This window comes from Ochotona curzoniae, unplaced genomic scaffold (assembly GCF_017591425.1).
Source record: "Ochotona curzoniae isolate NIBS_2020 unplaced genomic scaffold, NIBS_Ocur_1.0 contig_66, whole genome shotgun sequence".
NCBI lineage: Eukaryota > Metazoa > Chordata > Mammalia > Lagomorpha > Ochotonidae > Ochotona > Ochotona curzoniae.
The window spans coordinates 15,072,720-15,080,144 of record NW_024466512.1 but is presented as its reverse complement, the minus strand read 5'-3'; the positions used below and the strand labels follow the sequence as shown (position 1 = coordinate 15,080,144).

The following is a 7,425-nucleotide window of genomic DNA, read 5'->3' as shown; positions in this document are numbered from 1 at the left end:
AGAGTTACAGAGAGGAGGAGAGACAGAAAGGAAGATCTTCCGTCCACTGATTCACTCCCCAAGTGGCCACAATGGCTGCAGCTGAGCTGATTTGAAGACAGGAGCCAGGAACTTCTTCCAGGTCTCCCAAGTGGGTACAGGGTCCCAAGGTTTTAGGGTGTCCCAGGCTTTTCCCAGGCCACAAGCAGGGAGTTGGATGAGAAGCAGGGCTGCCAGGATTAGAATTAGTACCCATGTGGGAACATGACATGTGCAGAGCAAGGGTTTTAGCTGCTAGGCTACTGTGCTGGGCCCACATTTTTTATTTGTATGCCTCTAATAGTTTTCTCTTGTCAACTGCATTGGGTGATATCTGTAATATTATATGAAATGATACTGCACGTACACCATCCTTATCTTGTGCTTGCCCTCACGTATTTTGCCATTAAGTAAAATACTGATTTGGGGAATGAATTACACATTCCTAACATATATGTCTTATACCTATGTATATGTGTGTTTGTGTGTGTATATATATAGACCCAAACATATTTATTTAGGCATTTGCTTTTTAAAATGAATTCACTATTTTTAAAAAAATATGGAAAGCTTCATTAATTTGTATGTCGTCCTTGCGCAGGTTCCATGCTAATCTTCTCTGTATCGTTCTAATTTTATATATGTGCTGCCGAAGCGAGCACAAATTCACTAATTTTGTTAAAGCACTTGCAATATTGCAAACTTAATAATATAGTTTTCTTTCAAATAAATAACTGCTTTAAAAGTTTGGCAGGATCTGCTTTAACAATTTTTCAATTTTATTATTTATTTATTTATTTATTTGAAAGAGTTACAGGAAGAGATGAATAGACACAGAGAGAAAGCGATCTTCTATCTGCTTGTTCACTCCTCAGATGACCAAAATGATTAATGCTGGGGCAGGTTGAAGCCAGGAGCTTCATGTGGCCTTCCTTGTGGCTAGCCCAAGTGCTTAAGCCAACTTCTGCTGCTTTTCCCAGGTTATTAGCAGAGAGCGGAGTGAGAAATAGAGTAGCTGAATTTTTTTTGTTTTGTTTTATTTATTTATTTATTTTTGAAAAGGTAGATTTACAGAGAGAAGAGAGAGAAAGATCTCCATCTGCTGGTCAATCCCCAAGTGGTGGAACCTATCCGGAGCCAGGAGCCAGGAGCATCTTCTGGGTCTTCCATGCAGGTGCAGAATTCTAAGATCTGTCCTCGACTGCATTCCCAGGCTACCAGCAGGGAACTGGATGGAAAGTGGAGCAGCCAGGATATGAACCGGTGCCCATATGGGTTCTGAGCACGTGTAAGGTGAGGATTCAGCCACTAGGCTGTCATGCAGTAGCTGACTTGAACTGGTGCCCTTATGGGGTGCTGGTGTTATAGGCAATTGTTTTATTTATATGCTACACTACAATGCCGGCCTCTAAGCACACTTTAAAAAATGAGCAAAAAAACTCATTGAGAAAAACATAAAATGTGCCTCAAAAACTTTTGTTTTTTTTCCCCCCAAAATGGATTTTCTTTTCCTTTCTTCCTTCCTTCCTTCCTTCCTTCCTTAGATCTCTCTCTTTTTGAAAGAGAGAAAGGGACAGACAGAGATCTCCCACCTACTGGTTGACTTCTCACATGGTTGCCAACAGCCAGGTCTGGGCTGGATATTCTTCTTGGGGGGCAGGGGCGTAAGCACCTGGACAATCATGGACGGCTGTTCCAGGGAGCTAGGTGGGAAGTTGAACAGCCTGCACTCTGACTAGGGAGTGCCAGCACCACAGGTGGCAGCTCTACCTACTGCACCACAATACCTGCCAGGCTCATTTCCTCCTTCAAGTTTCTAGCCCAAACTTTCCTCTGCTCTTCCTGCTTTCATCTGGACTGCTGATGTGTTTGGCAGGGGCCAGCGCCAGTGTAGCATAGTAGGCTAAGCTTCTGCCTTTGGTGATGGCATCCCATATGGATGTTGTTTTGAGGTCTGGCTTCTCCACTTCCAATACAACTTTCAGTTTATGGCCTGGGAAAGCAGCAGAGGATGGCTCAGGTCCTTGGGCCCTTGCATGTATGTGAGAGATGCAGAGGAGGCTCATGGCTTCTGGCTTCAGATCACCCAGGTTTTGACTGTTGCAGCCATTTAGAGAGTGAACTAGTGGGTGTGGGATTTCTCGGTCTCTCTGTCTCTTCTCTCTGTAACTCTGCCTTTCAAATAAGAATAAAAAATAAATTTTGTAAAAACAAAAAACTCTATAACTTTGCTGAGTTGGTTTGGAAGTGGCATTGGGAAGCAATTCTGAAACTACAAGGGTATTTTAAAAATGTAATGAAAAATACAATTAAAGAGTAATGTGAATTTTCCAGAATCCTCTTAAAATATCCTCATGTTTTGTTGTATTGTTGAATAGTTTAGACAGGTAAATACATTTATGGTTTAGGGTACAGAGCAATCTGTTTTGAGCTAATCTATTTTCATTTTATTTGAAAGACAAAAAAAAAAAAAAGAAAGAAAGAAAGAGAGATCTTTTTGTTTACTCTTCGTAAGCCACAACAGCCAAGATTGGGCCAGGCCCAAGCCAGGAGCCAGGAGCCAGGAGCCAGGAACTCCGTCTGTGTCTCCCATATGGGTGGCAGGGATTCAAGTACTCGAGCCGTTACTTGCTGCCTCTTAGAAGTGTGTTAACAGGGAGCTGAAGGGGAAGCAGAGGAGCCAAGACTTGAAGGAGGCACTCGGCTGGGGCCTGAGTGCATCCCAAGTGGTAACTTAACCGCTGGCCTTTAATCTGCCCTGGAACCTAGGAGTTCTGCTGTTACGAAGGGAGTACAGCGCTTTCTTGAGTTTATCCGTCGATGGCACTGGATGCATTGACACCTTACTGACAATAAGCACGCTTAACACCTAGACATTGGTTTCTAAATACCCTTCCTACTTAAAGGAATGTAGAATCTTTGAAGAAATGGGAAAAAGCAAAGTAACCTTGAAATACTAAGTTTAGGCAGAAATTCACGTGGTGTCAAAAGAACAAGTCAAAGAGAACCTGACCACATTTAGGCTGATTTGAAGGGATAGTAATAATAACGGACTCTGACTATAGTGGGGAAAAAAGTCCCAAAACCTATAGACAGACACACATACACCTGCACACATATGCACACACACACGGGAGGGGAGCAGAGAGAAGGAAGAAGAAGGGGGAAAGTTAAAGAAGAAAAAGACAGGAGAGAGGAGAAGAAAGGTGAGCTCTTAATGGAAAAAATCAATTGATAAATACACAGGGATGATGCAACTGGAGCACCTCCATTTGTGATAAGCGATTATAACAAGAATCAGTAATGTGTCTAAAACCATGGGTTGATTGGGTAGTGGTGAATAAGCTGGGTACATAGGCAGCAAGCCTAAGTAGACATTATTTCTAGCTACAGAGAGAGACAAGAGCTACTTCAGCCAAGCAAGACAATTTAGTATTTCCAGTAGTGGAATAAACAGCTCGTGATACAGGAATGAGGAACACACATCACCTGCACAATCTTCTAACAATTAAAAAAATATTTACCAAGAAAATAATAAGATAAAACCAAAATATGAATTCTGTGAAACAACACACCACACCTGGACTTTTCTAAAAGGTTGATGTCATGAATGACCAGAAAACAAAAATTGTGGTGGAAGCCACTGTAAGTGAAAACAAAGCAACGAAACATGCTTCAATCTTGGATTCAAACTAATACACATATTTGTGTATATTTTTGATAAAGAATACCAGTTAGACAAATAAGGAACTCTGCATGTACACAGAAAATGAGATACTCTTGAGTCAATGTTACAATTGCTAGTGGTAAAATGAGCTACTCTTGAACCAATGTTACAACTCCTAGTGCTCTTGTCCTTGTGGAAGAGGACAGACTTCCTTCTTGGGAGCTCTTGCTGTTTACTTGTGGGCTGTCACGCTTACTTACTTTCAACTTCTGCAAAAATAAATACATAAGTAAAAGTTATCTGAATCCTTAAAGCTTAACATAAAGCACACACTACAAACTCTTGCTCCAGTAATGATATTCGTGACACACACAAACTTAAGTCTTACTTGCTGTTGTTAGGGAAGTTTCAGGGACATTCATTTATCATGAAATACTATTGTGGGCAATATGCACTCGTCATGGAGACGTGGTGATTTGTCCAGGAAGATAAAGGGATAGAAAAGACAAGATGGGAGAAAGAAATGTGGTCTTACTATCTTTGCCTTAGGCCAGCACATGGTTTTTTTTTTTTCATTTTTTCTTTTTAACTTTTAAAATTTAGACAGGAGAAAGAGTGAGAGGAAGGGATGCAAAGGGAGAGAGGGATCCATATGTTGGCCCATTCCCCAAATCCCACAACAGCCAGTTTAGGGTGGGGACAGAGCCCAGAACTGCCCAGGGCTTGCATTGGCAGGAAGTTGGAGACAGTAGGTGGGACTGGGAATTGAACCCAGGAACTCAAATATGGGAATCAGGCACCTTAACTGCTAGGCTGAATACCCACTGCTCCATTTGATTTTTAAGGAAACTTTTTATTCAAGAGTAACTTGTGCCATGAAGGATGCCTGGATGTGGAGCTTGGTGAATTCCCTCAAATGATCACAATCCCACCCAGCTTGAGAAGTCAGCATCCCAGTAACCTCTCTGGGGCTACACTTGAAACTCAGTGTGAGGATCCCCACCCCACCCCAGCTGCTTGCTTGCATTTCTTGCCAAATGCCAAATGCATTTGGCAACCAACGTGAGCTTGAGAGTTAATGTCGGGGCAAACAATAATGCCTCAATAGATTACAGAATTTTTAGTGGGGTGCTTGAGTGTCCATGCAAATGGGGAGACTGCATCAAGGTGGTCAGAGAGAAATCCGCTGGGCCTGCCAAACAGCTGGAAGCACCCCTGGGGCCCTGCCAAACAGGGCAGCTGTTCTCTTCACACCTTCGTGTCATCCACAGCTGCTGCACGGACCCCAGCACTTGCTGAGACTTTAGCAAGCCCTGGTGTATCAGGCTAATCCTATGCCTATAGTGCTGGCATCCCATATTGGTGCTGGCTTGTGTCCCAGATGCTCCACTTCCCAAACCAGCTCCCTGCTTGATGGCCTAGGAAAACAGTGGAGGATGATCCAAAGCCTTGGGACCCTGGATCCACACGCGAGACTTGGAAGAAGCTCCTGACTCCTCCTGGCTTTAGACTGGCCCAGCTTTCAATTTTACAAAAAAAAAAAGGATTTTAGCATAAGCCCAACTTCTCCTTGGCTCTGTCCTGTTTTCCAACTTTCGCTTTCACATGTGTTTATCCAAGCAGCAAGCACCTCTAATCCTGTACCCCCATGTCTGTCTCAGGATCTGCTCCCCAGAAAAAGAAACTGATTATTTTTCTTATTTTCAGTTTTTATCCATGGTTCCCTCTCCCCATAGACACAGAAGCTCGAGTCTTCCCCTTCTGTTTCTTGGAGACGTTCTCAGACATACCTTGTTTGAAAGAGTCCTGCCCAAGAGCGGGGGCGGGGGAACCCCAGAGCAGAGCAGGGGGACAAGAGGAGGCTTGTATCCCAACCCTGAAGACTCCCAGATCCTCACCAAGGTCTATCAATACGAGCACCAAGGACTACATCCCAGCTACTAAAGAGACCACGGGGAATTGGAGTGCCCTCGGAGGCCAAGAACTCTGAAGTCACCCACTCCCATCTGGATCTACCACATGGGATGGAAGAAGTCCAAATCCTCCCTCACGGGATCCAAGAGCATCAGAACAACAGCCAGGAGCCCTGAGCAGTCTGCAGAAACAGAACAGTGGACGTCCTTCGGGACCAAGGAGGGGAGCTCTCTCTGGTCCTTGCTTGGTTCCGACTTTGGGTCCACACCCTCTCTGAAAATGACCATCAGGATTGCTCCGGAAACCCCTCAATACAAACAAATAACCAACCCAACCAACCAAGCAAACAAACAAAAAATCTAGAATAGATAGAGAACAACAAGGAAAGCCTAGAATCAGACAGGAAGCAGTCAGCATGGAATCACTTATATCTTACTAGGTGAGACACAAAGATTAGTTACTCCTCACTGGGGCATTCAGGATTTTTCTGCACACCCCTCCATAAAACTGTTCTGCACCTAAACTGTTGACATATGTCTTGTTAGAGTTATAAGCCAGTCTAGACTTCCCAGAAAAAAAAAAAAGCCAGGTGGCTTCCTGGGGAGGGAGGAGGTGAATCAGCCTGCCTCACCCTTTTCCAGTCTTGACCAGCCTTCATTGAGACCCTTTAAATCATCAGAAGTCAAGTTCCTGGGGACAGTCAGCCCCCATCCGCACTGGTTCTCCCTCCTTTGCAACATCAAACCAAACCAGACTACACCAAGCCAAGCCACACCAAGCCACAGTTGTCATCCCCTCCTCTCTTGCCCCACTGCTCTTGCTAGATTTGGTTTTTCTGACTGGTAGGTGTGACTGAGCAAGCCGAGTGTCGCTGTCAGCTTTGGGAGCTGAGAGATGACTGTGGGCCGGGCCTGTGCTCTGTCCTCACAGCACAGAATAAGAAAGATGTAGCCACCTTCTGGACGAAGACACTGAGGGCTGAGCAGTTACAGGACTGGCAGGGAGCAGAAGCAGAACCAGAGCCCAAACCCAGGTCTGTGAGTTTCTGACAGTGTTCCCTCTGGCAAGATCCCTTATTCCTGTTAACCCTAATCATGAGTCAGTTTACATTGGCTTAAGTGCTTCCTGTTAAGCCCTTCAGCTGCCCTTAGAGTATGTGCGCTGTTACTCCCATTTTTCAGATGAGGATACTAAGGCCCAATGCCTGGTGAACAAACTGTGGGGCAGGATTATTCATCGAGCCATTGTGACTTCAGGGTCTGTGTAGGCATAGCTGGGTAGGGTCTCCCCTAACAGGGGGACTGTGGGACCATCCAAGGGGCCTTCCTAGGGAGTGGCACTGACTCCGGGCCAGCCACACAGGCACCCATTAAGTGAGGTCAGCGCACAGAAGGCTCTCACTGTCCCTGGCGTCCCGCCGGCATGCAGAGGCCTCCGGTGTTGCTTTCCATAATGGTCACCTGATCTCAGAGCTGGTGGGCAGAAGGCCTTGAGATGTTTATTCTCTGACGACCAGCTGGCCTGACAGACAGACGGGCCAGGTGATCAGAGAAGACAGAGGAGGCCGTGAGGGCGGGGGCTGGGTAAAGGAATCCCCTCTGTCTGAGAAGGGCAGCTTGGCTTGGCTGACTTCTTTCAAATGACAGGGACATTCCCCAGAGATTAAGCTGCCAGCCGCGTGGAAGCTGGGTCTCCACAGGGGGTGCTGAACCCTTGGAACATAAATCATGCGATTGCCCCTAACCAACCGGCTGCCATGTCTCTCACATTCATGTCATGCCTCCATCACTGCCTCCAGCTCCAGAAAAAAAAATCCAGCAGCCACT

The 7,425-nt window shown here is 45.4% G+C and overlaps 1 non-coding gene across 1 annotated transcript; it reads right to left on the bottom strand.

The window, feature by feature from the left end:
• Positions 1–574: 574 nt before the first annotated feature.
• Positions 575–680, bottom strand: LOC121164402. The gene has a single exon (XR_005885077.1). It is a non-coding gene; the product is annotated as a U6 spliceosomal RNA (small nuclear RNA).
• Positions 681–7,425: the final 6,745 nt, after the last annotated feature.